The sequence below is a fragment of the Myotis nattereri genome (assembly GCF_964212035.1).
Source record: "Myotis nattereri genome assembly, chromosome: 15".
Lineage (NCBI taxonomy): Eukaryota > Metazoa > Chordata > Mammalia > Chiroptera > Vespertilionidae > Myotis > Myotis nattereri.
The window spans coordinates 53,450,903-53,469,536 of NC_138090.1; positions in this window are offsets into that span (position 1 = coordinate 53,450,903).

Sequence of the window (18,634 nt, forward strand, 5' to 3'; positions counted from 1 at the left end):
GGAAAAACTGGACTGTGTGCCAGTGGGCCAGGAACCTGCACTACTTGGCATCGTCTCCACAGTGTGGTGTTGGTCCCGATCTTGGCCTTGGCTTCCTCCCAAGTGGTCCTGGGGTTCTGATCTCCATTGAAGTCCGTGCCTAGATCTTCGACTCTGCTCCTCTGTGAATATGGTGAAGCTTCGCCTGGGATACACCAATGATCCTGCTACTTCTGACCTCCAGCGTGGAGTGATGGCATGGGGGGAACTAGGGACAGACGAGGAAGAACTGGACTGTGCACCGGCGGGACAGGAACTTCCACTACTTGGCAACGTCTCCACAGGGCGGTCTTGGTCGTGGTCTTGGCTTTGGCTTGCTCCCATGTGGTCCTGGGGCTCTGATCTCTGGCCTCCGTGCCTAGATCTTCAATTCTGAAACCAAAGCTCAATTTCAGACTCTTCGAGGCCTGTGTCTGCAGCGAGTTTTCGCTTGATAGGATAGTCTGGGTAAGGCATTTGGTTGAATACTTGAATGAGGGTTTTCACCTGATCCTCTGTGAATGTGGCACAGCTTTGCCCACGATTCACTGAGTTGGCAGAGCTGTCATGAGCCATGTGGCTTGACAGGAGTCTCGGCTGCGACCAGGAGAGATTAAGTCCTCAATTTATTGCTAACATTCTTAGTCTAAGTTCCTCATAAGAAGTACACGGTAAAAAAAAAAAAAAAAAAGAAGTACACGGTATTTCTGTAACACTAGGGAGTTTTACTGATTTATTCCCTTCCCTAGTCCCTAACTCCAGGGAAACATTACCACCTGGGGAAACAGCCTTTCTCGGTGATGTGGCCCTGGTTAGAACACATAGCGCTAAGAAGGGGAGCAGACATTAAGAACAGTATGCCAAATATGCCAGATCCCTTGGAACATGTGCTGTGCAGATGTTTCTTCCCTGCAGCAACTATGTCAAGCAGCAAGGATGGAACGGCTTTAGGCAAAAATGTTATGTAAAGAATCCAGTAAATAATTTTTTACTGCTTATGTTTCAGATTATGTAATTTTTCACCAAAATCCCTTTATATTCTTGTTGCGTTTTTCAAAAGTAGATCTTGTCATGAACTTGACTGATTGATCCTACAGCACAAGCTCTGTAGGATTCAGCTTTAAATTTTGCAGCATCTTCTTTTAGTTCTCTAATTAGGGTTTCTCAATGCACCTGCCACATCTGGAGCAGAGGCCTTCCAGGGGAAGAGGCGGTGTCTTGGAGTAAACCAGAGACCATGGTGACCCCTAGTGACCAGGTTTCGAATGCTGGGGATCCAAAAGCAGCCTGACTGGGGCTGGCATGGATATGCTGGTAGAAGATGGTGTCTGCATTCCTGCAGTAAGTGGAAGTGCATGGCCTTGAGGTAGCACTGTCCAAGTTTTCTCTTTGAGTAGAATTTCTCTTGCTGAGCAATAGTCTATTCATCTGTTTCTCCAGAAGTTCGGTGCTAAGCTCTGCTAACCTCTCCTTCATCCTGTGAAAATCAGTTAGCTTATTTTCCAATAACTTTCTGCGTTCCATTTCTTCTTGGCAGAGTCGCACATATTTTTCCAATTCTCTTTTGATACCATCTTGAGAAGTTTGCACTTTGGAGATTTCTGATTCCAGCTCTTTATTTCTGAGTTCCAAAGGACTTCTTATTGAAGCCTGATAATTTATCATCTGCGCTGACATTTCTTGAGATTCTCTTTGTATCTGTAAAAATGAATTGATTTGTTCTCCGGTGTGTCTACATCCCGTCTTGCTCTTTCATCAGTCTTCTTTTTCTACTCATCTGCTTCACAGATTTCTATCCTATTCGTTTCTATATATGTTCTGAGTTTTACTGTTTCTTGTTCCCACTTCTGTGCTGTATTCTTTAGTTCTTCACATTCCTTTAGAAGTGCTTCCACTGCTAAATGCTGTTGAGGTGTCTTTTCTTTAACCAGATGTATAGATTTTGAAGATGAAGGTTGTACTTTTGCTATAAGAACATCATTAACCACGGGTTCAACTGGCTGGGGAGACTCTTCATCTTCTCCTTGGATTCTTTTCCAGAAGGATGTTGCTCTTAAATGCCAAATCACATTTCACACAGTTCAGTCTCAATGGGATAACCGTTGTGATGGAGTAAAACGGCCGCCTCTCCTCCCTTCTCCCCGCAGAACGCTCGCAGCAGGGCACATGCACTGCAACGGACTGGGCTGAAGTGTGCATGCCCGGTAATGGGCTTAGTCCCCATTGGGCTTGCACGGTCACTTGGGCCATGCAGTGAGGCTTGTCATTTTCTTTTCTTTTTTTATTTCTTAACTATTTCTTGACTTTGGCAAATTAAAATAGAATAAGTTAACAAGTATTTTTTTCAAAAAAATGTTTTATTCAAAAATACTGTCAAAAATTCCTAGAAAGCTTTCAGTACTGAATATAACTATTAGCACAGTGTCAAAAATGTTGAAGAGGGAAACAAAATAAAAATGTGTGGTCCTGCAACCTGGCCTTCCTGTGCCATCACCAGGGACGCCTGGGAGACAAAGAGGAGGAGGAGGCAAGGCTCCAGGGAGGCCCCCCCACACACATGCTTTTTATTAACACAATTTGTCCTGAGATGAGGCAGAGATACACACTTCAAAGGGTCAGGGTTTCCTACAGAGTCCATTGTCAGAATGGGGGAATTACCCTACAGCTGTTCAGGTTTTTGGCCAGTAGGAGGCAATAACATATAGATTAAGATGCCCTGGGCTGTCTGGCAGCCAGGAATCAATTTAATGTATTCTATTCAGGTTTGGGGAAATGCCCTCAGCCATTCTCAGTTGCAGCCCTGCTGTCATGCTGGAATTGGTCTCCAGCAGTACTCCAAACTTTAAATGTAGTTAGGTAATATTTGTATACTTGAATATATTAAAAGAATTGATGTTTCCATATGCAGAATTAACTTAGATTATTCTTTATATTGAAGTCATTTGAAGTCTTCTGAAAAGAAAATATTAATGTGATTTTTATTCCCGTATCACTTGATGTTGCTATGTTTTATGCCTGGTGTGTATGTGAGTGAAATCATCGGGTTGATTGTTTCTGTCTTAAAGATCTGTGACCTGTTGTATATTATATGGACTTACCTTGTGTACAGTTTTTCATGGAATCATGTATACATTGTAAGAGGCAGTGTTTTCTTCTATTAGAGAATGAAGCTAATGAATAAATCTTTTAAAAAAAATTTTTAATGCTCCCTGAGTATATTTTTTGCAGATTGAGGAGGAAACTGATCTAGCAAGGTGTGTCAGGCCCTAAAAACTGAACAATGCATTGCCCTGGGTGTGGGGAGTGGAGGGGAGAGGCTGTTATCGCTGGCCCCAGGACAAATCATCGATACCTGGGGGCTTTCCTGTAAGCCCACAGAAAGTGGCAGGACCATATCTGCAAGACAATGACCCCAGAAGGTTATATAAAAGGGGAAGCTTCTGCCTGTTACTTCACTCTGATTTGGAAATTATTTCCAGAGTCTACTAGTGTTAATAAATGGGGTCCCTCCCTTTCTCTAGGAAGCGTGCTTGGTATTTCTGTGCTCTTCTGTAACAAGATCAGGTTGAGGAGCCTGCAACCTAGTTATATGCCTTTGACCGGAATTGAACCCAGGACCCTTCAGTCTGCAGGTCGATGCTCTATCCATTGAGCCAAACCAGCTAGGACTGCAACAATCTTTTAAAAGATTTAGTTTAGTTCTTGAGTTTTGTAAATGATGTCATCAAAGTTACTTCCTTTTCTGTGCCAATATGTTCAGCTGAAAACTTTTTGAGGGCATGTCAATCTGTGGTTTTGATGTTTAGGTGACCAGAACTACACTGAGGACAGTGCAGTCTGTGTAATAGATTTTCCATAATTAAGAAGAATATTGCAATAACAGTGACATTGTTGTACCCAGGATGCTGAATTGGCATGAACTCTGTAGGTGGAGAGAGGACACGTCTCCCAGGCTGCACTGCTGGCTGAACTCAGAAAAATTAATTCTGTTTGTTTCATTTCTCATTTTCTGTGGCTCTCTTGTTTTTCACTTTGTCTTCTACGCTGCCATTCTTTTTGCAGTGCTATGCCCACAGCATGTAAAGCTTCCTGTCCCACATCAGCCTTTCAAGCCCCTGTAACTTCCACACAGTAGTTGGGAATGTATAATGCAATGACTGACTTCCACACAGTAGTTTGAAACTTATAATGCAATGACTGACATACCACAATTTGGCATGTATGTACTTTGTAATTGGAATGATTTTTCTTGTTTTCATTTTCATTGGAAAGAAACCTTAATAATTTCTCAGTGTTATCCCGTGAACTTCTTTATTGGGGTGAAATTAACTCATGTTAAACAGGTTTTATTCCCATTTTTTATATATATTTGTATTTATTTAACATATTTTATTGCTTTCAGAGAGGAAGGGAGAGAGAAAGATAGAAACATCAATGATGAGAGACTCATTGATTGGCTGTTCTCCTGTATGTCCCCTACTGGTGGGGGGAATCGAGCCTGCAAACCCAGGCGTGTGCTCTTGGCCGGAATTTAACCTGGGACTCTTTAGCCTACAGTCGGATGCTCTATCCACTAAGCCAAACCGGCTAGGGTTCTGTTCTCTCTTGAATGTAGCCTAATGTTCCTCATTTTTTCTAGAGGAAACCCAGAGACCATGGCAGCTTTGCCATTGAAACCTTTTCTGTTTTTGGATGCAAAGTTATTTTGTATACTCACAGCCTGACCATAGATTCCAACATTTTATTTTCATGGCACACGTGAAGTAAATACTGAAACTGAGTGGTCCACCAGAATGTATAATTTGTCAATCTGCTAAAAAAAAAAAAATGTCTGATTTTAATCCATACGCACCACACAGCTGTTACTGTGTTTGCTGTTGTCACTTATTTTATTTGATAATCTATGGGTAATGTAGTCTTTGTTATTGACTAAACAGTCACTAATTGTTTTTAAAACAATTTTAAACAATTCTTGAAGCACACCAGTTTGTCCATATGACACTCCTGTTTGTTATGGGTTCAATCAGCGAGATAGACCACCGACTCAAAATTTAAATTTAAGAGCCTTCATTAAGCTAGCCAGCTGACTACAATTGTGTCCCTCCCGTAGGAGCCTCACAACTTGCAGTGTTGACCGAGAGTACAGCAAGACCTTTTATCTGCAAAGACTTCAAAGTATTTTTTGTTTTTTAAAAAAACAAACGGCAATGCGGTTCATTAGCCGTTCCTGGTACTGGCAGGGTAAAAAGTTTACATAAAATTTACGAGCAGAGTCACACCTGGCTGGGTTCAATCATAACACATTGCTTTTCTAGTGAGATAATTAGCAGTTTTTCTCTCCCGTGGTCCCTGCCCCGCAGCCTACTCAGAAATCCTTCTTTGTCAGGCCTCTGCCCTAGCACATTCCCTACTGGTCTTATGCCCGAATCAAATCTTTGATTCAGCGTCCTCTAAGATTCTGAAATATTGGGTGTGTAGGACCATGAGCTTGACAGCTTGGATTCGGTCTTGGATAAAATTGAGGAGACACCTGAGCAGGCAGGGTCCGAAAATGAGACCTACTATTAGGAGAAGGAGGGGCCCTGCCACAGCAGATAGGAGGGTTGTGAGCCACGGGGACCAGGAGAACAAATTCTCATACCAGTTCCCCTCTGCCCTACGGGCCTCTTCTCTGTCCATCAGCCGTTTCCTTAACCGACTTAAACTTTCTCTGATTACCCCAGAGTGGTTAGTGTAGAAGCAGCATGCCTCCCCTAATGCTAGGCACAGTCCCCCTTGTTTCAGGAAAAGTAGGTCGAGTCCCCTCCTGTTCTGTGAGACTACTTCAGCTAAGGACCCTACTGATTCCTCCAACTGTCCTATGGATTTTTCTAGGGTACTCAGGTCTTGGTCAATTTGATTACCCAATTCTTTGTAATTTTGATGTCCTGTCACTAGGGTAGCTGTCCCTACCGCCGTGGATCCTGCAATTCCGAGTCCTACGAGTAAGGGAACCAGAACCGGGGCTCTCTTAGTCAGCCGAGGCTCTATGAGGAGGTGCTCCCTTCCTCCTTCCCCTAAGTCATAATACACTTGCGACTGGATATGAGTTAGGATGCAGAGCCCTGGCTCGGGCCCAGTCTGGAGGTTTAGGGAGAGTATGCAAGGGGTGATTCCGGTGATGCATGCCCACCAGGTACCATTTGGGGCCACCAGGAACCAGGGGGCCTGGACCCTGGTCTCTCCGGAAGTCGGAGTGTCTGGTTACAATTTTCTGCATAGGGGGAATCGGGGAGGGAGTAATTGGCAGGTGCGACACAGCCCAGCTCCAGTAATATCACTAAAGTTAATCCCCTCCTTCCATTTCCCCATGCACATAGTCCCGGGGTTTCTGCATCCGCGGACACGTTGCGAACGTGGGCCGCACTTGCCCCAAATGGAGCAGAAGCTCCGATCCCTACGTAATAGGGTGGCTCAGGGTTGAGGCACAACCAGCAGTTTGCAGTAAGATCAGGCACACTTTTTTTTTTAAGTATTTTATTTTATTTTTTAAATATATTTTATTGATTTTTTACAGAGTGGAAGGGAGAGAGAGATAGTTAGAAACATCGATGGGAGAGAAACATCGATCAGCCGCCTCCTGCACATCTCCTACTGGGGATGTGCCCGCAACCCAGGTACATGCCCTTGACCGGAATCGAACCTGGGACCTTTCAGTCTGCAGGCCGACGCTCTACCCACTGAACCAAACCGGTTTCGGCGATCAGGCACACTTTTGTTCAGAAGTTGGAATGAGGCTTCCAGCGGTGCGAAAATGTCTGGTCTCAGCAGAGCTCCCCAAGGCGGAGGCCAGGTTACTGCATCCTGGCGACTTGCCTCAGTCTCTGATGATGGTGGTGGCAGGCTCCTCACACGTGGGGCTGGGCTTGGTCTCCTGACCTCAGGTCGCTGATAGGCCAGGGGGCCAATTTGGAGTATTTGGGAAATACCCTGACCAATTGGCGGTCGGGGTATTTCCCGTTGCTGGATAGTAAATAGTACGCCAGGGTCTGGTCCAGAGACATATAGCCTCAATCCCCATGTCTTTCCCCCGGTCCAGTCTTTAGCGCAATATGCCACTGGTTTGATGACAATGGGGTTGCAGTTTCCAACAGTACAGTTCCTTTCCGGGGCCCCCTGGCTGCACCTGCCGGGTAAACCGTATGTCCCTGTCCGGAAGCTTTGGGGGCCATTGGGCATAGGTTTCACAGCCCCACTGTCCACAATAATAATCCTCCTGGTCCCCACACTTCAGAAAGGGAATCCTGGGCTGGCGCGGGCAGACATATGGGGGAGTACGCCATAGTTGTTGCTCAGTCCCTAGGGTCCCGCAGCCATAGGTGGTTGTGGCCCTGTGTGTAGCCATTCCCCCGGGGATCCCCAGCTGCGACCCGGCTGGGCCCAAATTCATGAGCCTAGGTCTGTCCTGGGGCAGGTTCCAATCCTCCCCGAAGAGGCTACACAGGTCAAACCGGAGAGTCGGTTCACCGGTGCCCGTTTCTCGGGCCAGTACTACCCCGTCCGTGGTGCGGATCACCTCCCAGGCATAATGTGGGGCCTGGTGGGAAAGGGGCTTACGGAACCTCCACATAACAGCCAGCAGCAGTAGATAGATCATGAGGCAGGAGCTAGTTTCACCTTTAGTGAGTCCTGGGTTAGTTTCACTTTCCACCTCCGGGGGCTGTCACCGCTGTCAGCCGCCTTCACTTGGGTGCAATGGATCCAGTGCCTCTTTCCTGCGACTTTGATGGCGGTTGGAGTGCTCAGCACCACCTGGTAGGGTCCATCCCATCTAGGTTTCAGGCTGCCAGGGTCGTGACACTTCACCCAAACGCAGACATGATATGAAAACGACAGAAACATGACATGAAAACAACAAAAACATGATATGAAAAAAAAACACATGATATAAAAACAACAGTGATGCAAACAATGACTGATAAAGTGATTAAACTTATTCTAATATCTCCCTGTACACCACATTAAGAGTGAAAACACTTTCAAGAGTGCTTGGCTAATTTCCCTTGTATTTAACTGTAACGTCACATGCTCTTCAATAAAGCAACATATAACTGACCATGTGCAAAAATGGGTTCAGGTAGGAATATGCCTCCTTTGTCTAGAATTTGTCCTTGTGATTTTTAAAAATATATATTTTATTGATTTTTTACAGAGAGGAAGGGAGAGGGATAGAGAGTTAGAAACATCGATGAGAGAGAAACATCCATCAGCTGCCTCCTGCACACCCCCTACTGGAAATGTGCCTGTAACCATGTTACATGCCCTTGACCAGAATTGAACCTGGGACCCTCAGTCCACAGGCCGATGCTCTAGTCACTGAGCCAAACCATTAGGGCTGTCCTTGTGATTTATTAATAGTCATCACAGCCGAAACCGGTTTGGCTCAGTGGATGGAGCGTCGGCCTGCGGACTGAAGGGTCCCAGGTTCGATTCCGGTCAAGGGCATGTGCCTGGGTTGCGGGCACATCCCCAGTGGGGTGTGTGCAGGAGGCAGGTGATCGATGTTTCTCTCTCATCGATGTTTCTGACTCTCTCTCTCCCTTCCTCTCTGTAAAAAATCAATAAAATATATTAAAAAAAAATAGTCATCACAAATTTTGGCATCAGGAGAAACTGTTGTCGAATCAATTTAAATAGGAGGCCAGTGTCAGATGGGGATTAATTCTTGGAATCAGAACAACCTCTCCCTCTGCAGATCCTGTTAATACTTCAGCTTCGATAATGTTAGTTCCTAATCTTTTGATAACAAATCTGGTACCATTACAAAGACCCCATTTACCACTGAGATTTCTCAATGGCATGATGATTGCACCCACTTTCAATTTTAATTTATGAAATGGCATTCCCGAAGGAATAATACTATTAAGAAATTGGATGGGAAAATTTTCTTTTTCAGCATCATCTGTGGAATCAATGGAATTATCACTGAAATATGTATGAAAATCTACATCGAGTATATCCCAATTTTCTTCATTTAATTTTTGAACATGCTCATTTTTTGGACAAAGAATTGCACGTTTATTATCTATAGCAGTGGTTCTCAACCTTAGCTGCACATTAGATTCACCTGGGAATCTTTTTAAAATCCTGATTTCTGGGCCTCATCCACCGGAAATTGTTTCTTTGTTATGGGGTGGGGCCATTACATTAGTAACAAAGAAATAGAATTTCCAGAGGATGAGGCAAGGCTCTGGCTTAGGCTCTGGCCCCGCCCCCATCGCGGAGTCGCTCAGCTCAGGCTCTGGCCCCGCCCACCCCGCGGGGAGGCGCATGCGCAGTTCCTTGCAGACGCGGAAGCGGCTGTGGAGGGAAGGTGGCGGTTCTCCCTGAGGTGGGTGTTTGTGCTTTAAAGCTGACGCTCCCCGTCCCCCTCTCCGCAGGGAAGGCTGAGGGCGCTGCCGGCGCTGAAGTCCTTGTTTGGGTCCCCGCCCCGGAGCCGCTCTCAGCGGTGAGTCCGCGCCCCGGAAGGCTGCGCGGTGCGGGCGCCACGTGCCTTTGGGAGGAAACGGATGCCCCGGCCCGGGGTCTCTCTGCCTGTGGCTGTGGCCACCGCCTGCCGCGCGGTTTTCCTGCTGAAAACCGTTCCCGGGGCCGCCGGTCCTCCCAGCGGCGCTGAGAGTCTGGGTCAGGGGGTTCCCGCCCTTTGCGGCCCTCCCCGCGCCCGGCGGCTTCCGCCCAGAGAACCCTGATGCACCCCACCTCCTAGCCCCACCTCAAAGGCTTGGGAAACCTGCACGCGGACAAGTTCTTGCTTCTCCCCCTCCCACTCCCCACAGGTCTCAGGGCTGCTGGGCCCGGTGTCTGGTACCCTGCGCCCCTGAAAACAGCTCTGGGGCAGCCTTGGAGGCCCCAGGAGGGAACTAGTTAAAGAGGCCGATCAGGGCCCCCAGGGCAGGCTTTGTTCAGGGAAGGGAAGGGGTGCTCTGTTGGGTTGGGGGTTCAGCAGAGCAGCACATGTGCTCATTCCTGTAGGAGTTTGTGGAAATGTTTGACACATGAAGACAGAAAAAACACCTCAGTGTGGTCTCCATGTAGGAGCTCATTGTTCCTCACTCTCTCCTGTGACAAAGGACAGGAGTGGTGGCCTTTTCCTCATTTGCAGGTCCTTCTGACTGTGAGTGTGAGGGGAGCTGATTAACAGGCTGTGGGGACGCCTTTGAAGGCACATTCTGTGACTCAACATACTGTCTCCTGAGGAAACAACCAGACCCCATCAGGACCAAAACCAAATGGCTGCTTCTCAGGTAAAAGATGTGTCCTGGGTCAGAGGCTCTGTTTGCTTTTCCTCTAACATTTGTTGATATATTTATCTTTCCCTCCTGCCTGTATCCCATCTGCCCCTGTTACACTCTGTCCTGTTACCTACAGCTAGCTCATTCTCAGTGCTGCTTTTCCCTCTAGTTTGTCAACCCTAAACCCCCCTTGCTGTCCCTGCTCCCCCAATTCTTCTTTCTGAACTGATCTGTCTGAAGTGCCTTCCCTTTGTTGCCCCCACTTCTGTTCACCAGGACCTCTCTCCCTCTTAGCTCCCCTTCATCTTTCTGGGGCTCCTTCCTCTCTTCCATATTTCTCTACTTCTGTTGTTCTTGCCTTTGCAGGTTGTTTTCCTTTCCTTATTTCCTTCCTTTCTTCTTGTGACTTTCAACACCAACAGTTTCTAAATTTCCCTTTCTCTTTTTTAGTATTTGTTTTTATTAATTTCAGAGTGGAAAGGAGAGGGAGAGAGAGGTAGAAACATCAATGAGCAGACAGAATCATTGATCAGCTGCCTCTTCCACACCCCTCACTGGGGATCAGTTCTGAAACCTGGAGTGTGCCCTGTCCAGGAGTGGAACCCCGCTCTCCTGGCTCAGAGGTCAACGCTCTACCTCTGAGCCTCATTGGCCCGGCTATATTTCTCTCCTTTTTCCCAGAGCCTTCTCTGCGTTAATTTTATGCAGCCTCCAGAAGGTCAGGAAGCATTCCCACCTTTAATTAATGACTCTCAACTACTCAAAACATCCTTTTTATGACAGATCCACCTGGGAAGGCATCCATGTCTAACATCCCTATTGGGATGGGGTAAGAGGCTCTTGTGTCTTAAAGAAGGGAAAGGTAGGTTTTAGGTTCAAGAGACTGCAGCATCAGCTCATGATTGGGAGTAAGAAAATGCTCATTTTACTGCTCAGAATAGCTCAGCAAGTTCATAATGAAGAGTAAATAGTAAATAGAAGAGACTTGCTCACTAGATTAGGGGGAAAGTTTTGGTACTTAAATATACTGTCAGCTTACAGAACATGAGAGGTACGCGTGGGTTGGCACTTGCAAGAATTAATGTTTATTTTGATCATTTCCACATAATGAGTTCTTTATTGAGGTATTTTTGGCAGTAATGTCACAGCAGTGGTGACCTGACTTTCTGTGTGCCTCAGTCACCCGATGCCCATGGTCTCAGGGTACCTGATGATCACGGTGCAGAGGTGCTCCTTTCACTGTAGAGTTAATAGTCTCCCTTTCTCAGGAACAAGGGTATAGTAGGGGTTTAATGAAAGTTGTGCAAAGACCATCACTTCACATCAGGAAATGTGCTTCTTAGTTTGTGTTTGCTTTGGAAAATGAAAGACTTACTTTTATTTCCTACAGATCATTGGCTTTTTCATGGGATCTTTAAACAATCAGACCTTGATTCTTTAACTTTTCATTATATTCTATACTCACATCAGAGACATACCCTACATGATCACTTTTTGTATTTTCTAGAACGTTTCCAAGAATGGTATTATTAATGTACTAGAGGCCCAGTGCACAAAAATTTGTGAACGCGGGGGGAGGGGGGGTCCCTTAGCCAGGCCTGTGCCCTCTCGCAGTCTGGGACCCCACGGGGGATGACCACCTGCTGACTTAGGCCCACTCCCTGGATGATTGGGCCAAAGATGGCAATCAGACATCCCTCTGGCAGCCCTCTGTGGATGTCCACTTGCCAGCGGGGAGCAGACCTAAGCTGCAGTCAGACATCCTAGCGCTGCTGAGGAGGCAGGGGAGGCTCCCACCACCACCACTGCACTGGCAGCCATCAGCCTGGCTTGTGGCTGAGCAGAGCTCCCCCTGTTGGAGCCCACTGACCACCAGAGTGCAGCTCCTGCATTGAGCGTCTGCCCCCTGGTGGTCAGTGTGTGTCATAGTGACCAGTCATTCCCAGTATTTCTGCTGTTAGGGTCAGTTTGCATATTACCCTTTTACTATAAAGGATAGAGGCCTGTTGCACGGGTGGGGGCCGGCTGGTTTGCCCTGAATGATGTCCCGGATCAGGGTGGGGGTCCCTCTTGGGTGCCTGGCCAGCCTGGGTGAGGGGCTGATGGCTGTTTGCAGCTAGTCACACCCCCTTCAGGGTAGGGGTCCCCACTGGGGTGCCTGGCCAGCCTGGATGAGGGGCTGATGGCTGTTTTCCGGCTGGCTGGTGACTGAAGCTCCCAGTCTCTCCTTTTTTCTTTTTTTTTTATTCTGGGATTTATTTACCTTTTTTTAAAAATTTTTTTTATTGTTTTATTGCTTAAAGTATTACAAAGAGTATTACATATGTCTCCTTTTTTCCCCGCCCTTAACAATCCCCTGGCCTCCCCTACTCCCCAGTGTCTTATGTCTATTGGTTATGCTTATATGCATGCATACAATTCCTTCGGTTGATCTCTTACCCCCCACTCCCGCGCCCCAACCCTCCCCAGCCTTCCATCTGTAGTTCGACAGTCTGTTCGAGGCTGCTCTGCCTCTGAATCTATTTTTGTTCACAAGTTTATAATGGTCTTTATTATCCATAAATGAGTGAGATCATGTGGTATTTTTCCTTCATTGACTGGTTTATTTCACTTAGCATAATGCTCTCCAGGTCCATCCATGCTGTTGCAAATGGTAAGAATTCCTTCTATTTTACAGCAGCATAGTATTCCATCATGTGGATGTACCACGGTTTTCTAATCCATTCATCTACTGATGGGCACTTAGGCTGTTTCCAGCTCTTAGCTATTTTGAATTGTGCTGCTATGAACATAGGGGTGCATATATCCTTTCTGATTGGTGTTTCTGTTTTCTTGGGATATATTCCTAGAAGTGGGATCATGGGGTCAAATGGGAGTTCCATTTTTAGTTTTTTGAGGAAACTCCATACTGTCTTCCACAGTGGCTGCACCAGTCTGCAATCCCACCAGTAGTGCACGAGTGTTCCTTTTTTTCCACATCCTCTCCAGCACTTGTTGTCTGTTGATTTGTTGATCATAGCCATTCTGACAGGTGTGAGATGGTACCTCATTGTTGTTTTGATTTGCATCTCTCAGATGATTAGTGACTTTGAGCATGTTTTCATATGTCTCTTGGCTTTCTGAATGTCCTCTTTTGAAAAGTGTCTCTTTAGGTCCTTTGCCCATTTTTTAAAAAATATATTTCATTGATTTTTTTACAGAGAGGAAGGGAGAGGAAATAGAGAGTTGGAAACATGGATGAGAGAGAAACAGCGATCAGCTGTCTCCTGCACACTCCCTACTGGGAATGTGCCCGCAACCAAGGTACATGCCCTTGACCGGAATCGAACATGAGACCCTTGAGTCCGTAGGCTGATGCTCCATCCACTGAGCCAAACCGGTTTGGGCCCTTTGCCCATTTTTTGATTGGATTGTTTATCTTCCTTTTGTTAAGTTGTATGAGTTCCCTATAAATGTTGGAGCTTAAACCCTTACCGGTGATACCATTGGCAAATATGTTCTCCCATGCAGTGGGCTTTCTTGTTGTTTTGTTGATGGTTACTTTTGCTGTGCATAAGCTTTTTATTTTGATGTAGTCCTATTTGTTTATTTTCTCTTTAGTTTCCAATGCCCTAGGAGCTGTATCGGTGAAGAAATTGGTTCAGCATATGTCTGAGATTTTGTGGCCTTTGGATTCTTCTAGTATTTTTATGGTTTCCCGTGGTACATTCCCTTTATCCATTTTGAGTTTAGTTTTGTGTATGGTGTAAGTTTGTGCTCTACTTTCATTTTTTTGCATGTATCTGTCCAATTTTCCCAGCACCACTTATTCAAGAGACTGTCTTGACTCCATTGCATGTTCTTGCCTCCTTTGTCAAATATTAATTGAGCGTATTGGTACAGGTCAATTTCTGAGTTCTCTATTCTGTTCCATTGATCTATATGTCTGTTCTTGTGCCAATACCAGGCAGTTTTGAGAACAGTGGCTTTGTAATACAGCTTGATATCTGGTATTAAGATCCCACCTACTTTGTACTTTCTCCGAATTGCTGCAGCTATTCGGGGTCTTTTTTTATTACAGCTGAATTTTTGGAGAGTTCGTTCTAGGTCTGTGAAATATGTTGTTGGTATTTTAATGGGAAGTGCGTTGAATTTATAGATTGCTTTGGGTAGTATGGATATTTTAATGATGTTGATTCTACCAATCCATGAACATGGTATGTTCTTCCAGCTGTTTATGTCTTCCTCTAACTCTCTTTTCAATGTCCTGTAGTTTTCTGAGTAGAGGTCTTTTACCTCTTTAGTTAAGTTTATTCCTAGGTAGCTTAATTTTTTTGGTGCGATGGGAAATGGGATTGTTTTTTGAGTCTCTCTTTCTGTAAGTTCACTATTCATGTATAGAAATGCCATAGATTTCTTGGGGTTAATTTTGTATCCTGCTACATTGCCAAATTCATGTATCAAGTCTAATAGTTTTTTGATGGAGTCTTTAGGATTTTTCATGTATAATATCATGTCATCTGCAAATAAGGACAGTTTTACTTCTTCTTTTCCAATTTGGATGCCTTTTATTTCTTCTTGTCTAATTGCAATGGCTACTACTTCCAGTACTATGTCGAACAGGAGTGGTGAGAGTGGGCATCCCTGTGTTGTTCCTGTTCTTAGAGGAAGGGGTGTTAGTTTTTGTCCATTGATTATGATGTTGGGTTTGAGTTTGTCATATATGGCTTTTATTAAGTTGAGGTATGATCCTTCTATTCCTACCTCGCTTTGAGTTTTTATCAAAAATGGGTGTTGGATTTTGTCAAATGCTTTTGCTGCATTAATTGATACGACTATGTGGTTTTTTCCTTTCAGTTTGTTTATGTGATGTATCATGTTTATTGATTTGCGAATATTGTACCATCCTTGCCTCCCTGGGTTGAATCCTACTTGGTCATGGTGTATGATCTTTCTGATGTACTGCTGGGTCCAATTTGCTAAGATTTTGTTGAGGATTTTGGCATCTATATTCATCAGGGATATTGGTCTGTAATTCTCTTTCATTGTGTTGTCTTTACCTGGTTTTAGTATTGGAGTGAAACTGGCTTCATAGAATGAGCGTGGAAGTGTTCCTTCCTCTTGAATTTTTTTTTTTTTTTTTTTTTTTTTTTTAGTATATGTGCTGCCGAAGCGAGCAGTTGAATTTTTTTTTAACACATTGTTTGGGGGTAGTTTTTATCATGCGCTAACAGGTGGCGCGGGCCATTTTTGCTATTTTTTTTGCAGAAGTGGCAACATTCAGTAAAATTACGATAACTTTAGTTTACGTATTTATATGTTACCCGCATTCGACCTCTAGTCTATGAAAAACGTATTAATACGTGTCCCGCGCTCTATTACCAGTCAATGCTACCAGTCAACGTAAAACTTATAAATACGTTTCCCGCATACAATGTGTTAAAATATATTTTAATGATTTTGTACAGAGAGGAAGGGAGAGGGTTAGAGAGTTAGAAACATCAATGAGAGAGAGACATCAATCAGCTGCCTCCCTGCACACCCCCTACTGGCGATGTGCCCGCAACCAAGGTACATGCCCTTGACCGGAATCGAACCCAGGACCCTTCTGTCTGCAGGCCGATGCTCTATCCACGGAGATAAACCGGTCCGGACCATCTTGAATTTTTTGTAGTAGTGTGAGGAGGATAGGTTTTAGTTCTTTCTTGAATGTTTGGTAAAACTCCCCTTTGAAGCCATCTGGTCCTGGGCTTTTGTTTGCTGAAAGCACTTTGATGACTGCTTCAATTTCTTCCATAGTTATTGGCCTATTGAGATTTTTTGATTCTTTCCGATTGAGTTTTGGAATGTTGTATTTTTCTCCGAATATATCCATTTCCTCCAGGTTGTCTAGTTGGTTGGAATAGAGTTGTCCATAGTATTTTCTAACAATCATTTGTATTTCTGTGGGGTCTGTTGTTATTTCGCCTTTATCATTTCTGATTTTGTTTATTTGGGTCCTCTCTCTTTGCTTCTTGGTGAGCCTGGCTTGAGGTTCATCAATCGTGTTTATCCTTTCAAAGAACCAGCTCTTGGTTTCATTGATTTTATGTATTGCTTTTTGGTCTCTATGTCATTTATTTCTGCTCTAATCTTTATTATCTCCTTCCTTCTGCTCACTCTAGGCTTTTCTTGTTCCTCTCTTTCTAATTCATTGAGATGTAGAGATAGATGATTTACTACCATTTTTTCTTGTTTTTTTGGGATCGGCCTGTAGAGCTATAAACTTCCCTCTCAGACTGCTTTCATTTTGTCCCATAGGTTTTGGATTGTTGTGCTTTGATTGTCATTAGTTTCCAGGATGTTTTTAATTTCTTCTTTGATCTCATTGGTAACCCAATCAATGTTTAATAACATGCTATTCAGCTTCCAAGGGTTTGAGTATTTTGGGTTGTTTTTGTTGTAGTTTATTTCTAGTATTATGCCATTGTGGTTTGAGAAGATGCTTGGTATGATTTCAATCTTCTTGAATTTGGGGAGACTTTGTTTGTGACCCAATATGTGGTCTAGTTTTGAAAATGTCCCATGAGCACTCGAGAAGAATGTATATTCCATGGCTTTGGGGTGAAATGTTCTGAAGATGTCAATTAAGTCCATCTGATGTAGTAAGTCATTTAGGATTGCTGTTTCTTTGCTGATTGTTTGTCTAGAGAATTTATCCAGTGATGTCAGTGATGTATTAAAATCCCCTACTATGATTGTATTGTTGTCTATCTCTCCTTTGATATCTTCCATGAGTTTTTTTATGTATTTGGGTGCTCCTGCATTAAGTGCATATATGTTTATCAGGGTTATATCTTCCTGTTGTATCCATCCCTTTAGTATTATGAAGTGGCCTCCCTTATCTCTTGTTATGGCCTTCACTTTGAGGTCTATTTTGTCAGATATAAGTATTGCTACCCCAGCTTTCTTTTCATTTCCATTTGCCTGAAAGATAATTTTCCCTCCCTTCACTGTCATTCTGTGTGAGTCCCTTATTCTGAGGTGGGTCTCTTGTAGACAGCAAATATATGGGTCATGTTTTTTGATCCATTCAGCCACTCGATGTCTTTTGATTGGAGCATTTAGTCCTTTTACGTTTACAGTTATTATTGAAAGGTACTTGTTTGTAGCCATTTTTAATTTTAGTGCCTGTTTTCTTTCTTAGCTTTTTATTTTTTCTTTTTATACCAGTCCCTTTAGCATTTCTTACATTGCCGGCTTGGTGGTGATAAACTCCCTTAGCCTTTTTTGTCTGTGAAGCTTCTTTTTTTTTTTTTAATATATTTTATTGATTTTTCACAGAGAGGAAGGGAGAGGGATAGAAAGTTAGAAACATCGATGAGAGAGAAACATCGACCAGCTGCCTCCTGCACACCTCCTACTGGGGATGTGCCCGCAACAAGGAACATGCCCTTGACCGGAATCGAACCCAGGACCTTTCAGTCTGCCGGCTGACGCTCTATCCACTGAGCCAAACCGGTTTTGGCATGTGAAGCTTTTTATTTCCCCTTCGATTTTTAATGATAGCCTTGCTGGATAGAGTATTCTTGGATTTGGTCCTTTGCTTGGCATCACTTTGTAAATTCCGCCCATTCTTTTCTGGCCTGATGTGTTTCTATTGAGAAGTCATTTGATAATCTAATGGGAGATCCCTTATATGTAAATTTCCATCTCTCTGTTGTAGCCTGTAAGATTCTCTCTTTGTCCTGAACATTTGCCATGGTACTTATGATGTGTCTTGGTGTGGGCCTTTTCGGGTTCACCAGGTTTGGGATTCTCTGTGCTTGTGTGACTTTTTTCTTTCCCACCTCAGGGACATTTTCTGATATTATTTCTTCAAATAGGTTTTCTAACCCTTGTTCCTCTTTCTGTTGTTCTGGCACCCCTATTATTTGTATGTTGTTTCGTTTCATGTTGTCCCATAGCTCCCTTAGGCTCTCCTCCTACCTTTTAATTTTTTTCTCCAAATGTAGTTCAGTTTCGGTGTGTTTTGCTTCCCTGTCTTCTAATTCACTAATTCGGTCCTCCACTTCTCCTAGTCTACTGTTGATACTTTCAATGGTGTTTTTTCTTTTTCTTTTTTTTTTTATATATTCTATTGATTTTTTACAGGGAGGAAGGGAGAGAGATAGAGAGTTAGAAACATCGATGGGAGAGAAACATTGATCCGCTGCCTCCTGCACATCTCCCACTGGGGATGTGCCCGCAACCCAAGTATATGCCCTTGACCGGAATCGAACCTGGGACCTTTCAGTCCGCAGGCCGATGCTCTATCCACTGAGCCAAACCGGTTTCGGCCAATGGTGTTTTTTATTGCAGCTATATCACTCTTCATTTTCTCTTGG